The sequence below is a fragment of the Silene latifolia genome, chromosome 9 (assembly GCF_048544455.1).
Source record: "Silene latifolia isolate original U9 population chromosome 9, ASM4854445v1, whole genome shotgun sequence".
NCBI classification, from domain to species: domain Eukaryota; kingdom Viridiplantae; phylum Streptophyta; class Magnoliopsida; order Caryophyllales; family Caryophyllaceae; genus Silene; species Silene latifolia.
In genome coordinates, this window is record NC_133534.1 from 166,320,160 (window position 1) to 166,321,224 (window position 1,065).

The window sequence follows — 1,065 nt, forward strand, 5'->3', positions numbered from 1 at the left end:
TTCACATTTATGTAACCTAATCGAAAAAGCCAAATGTACAAATCATTTGGATTACTAGTTATGAGACTTTTGAATCGTATTATTAAGATATCTTTGCTTGAGTTGGAAGTGTCTAAAACTTGTATATCATAAAGATAAGTAACATGGCTCACAGCCATGTCTATTTTCAACAAAATAAATCCTTTCATGTCTAACATAGAAATGGAAATAATGTTTAGACAAGGTGGGTACATAATAACAATTATGTAGATTACAACCCAAAGCTATTAACTAAAACAAGTACATAAGTCCCTCTTAAAGTGACGGCTACCCTAGCTCCATTTCCTTGTCGGAGATTTACATCACTCTTGTTTAGCTTTTCCACATTTCCAAGTCCCACGTGGAGTAATAAGTCCAACTTTGATATATCCCAAATACTTGGGGTAATTTCGCTTCCAATGGCCCATGACATTACAATAATCACATTCCTCATAGGATTGGGCACCCTTCTTGGTCTTGGTTTTGGTAGTCCTACTATCCATTTCCAATTCATTATCAGGTTTGGGTTTCTCACCTATCTTTGCCTTTCTTTTAAAATACCAATACTCCTTTCAGTTGCAAGGACACTCTTGCTAGAACTCCCACTGAATTTAATATTTCTCTTTGTTTCTTCAAACAAGTATGCCCTTGGTTTACTGAGATTTTCTTCACAAGATTTTCTTACCAAAGTGGTGGGCATTAATATTGGAATGGGTAGCGTGGAGGTGGTAAAGAAGCAAAAATTTCCATCCTGACCAATGCCAATGCGTAATTCTCTAATCGTATCATTGTCATACTCGGAGCATTTTTCATCGAATGATTGGAGCCATGAATCAATGGTGATTGATGTAGGAGTATTAGATTGCGAATAACTAACTACAAAATTGGAAATGAATGAAATAATTAACATTTATCGTTTTAATAATACTCGTAAATTTCAATACAAGTATTGCATTTATATAGTGACCTCTACCCAACTATTATAAATGATTCCGAGATCCAAATTCATATTAATACGGCTACGGTGATCCGAGTCATCCTTTATTT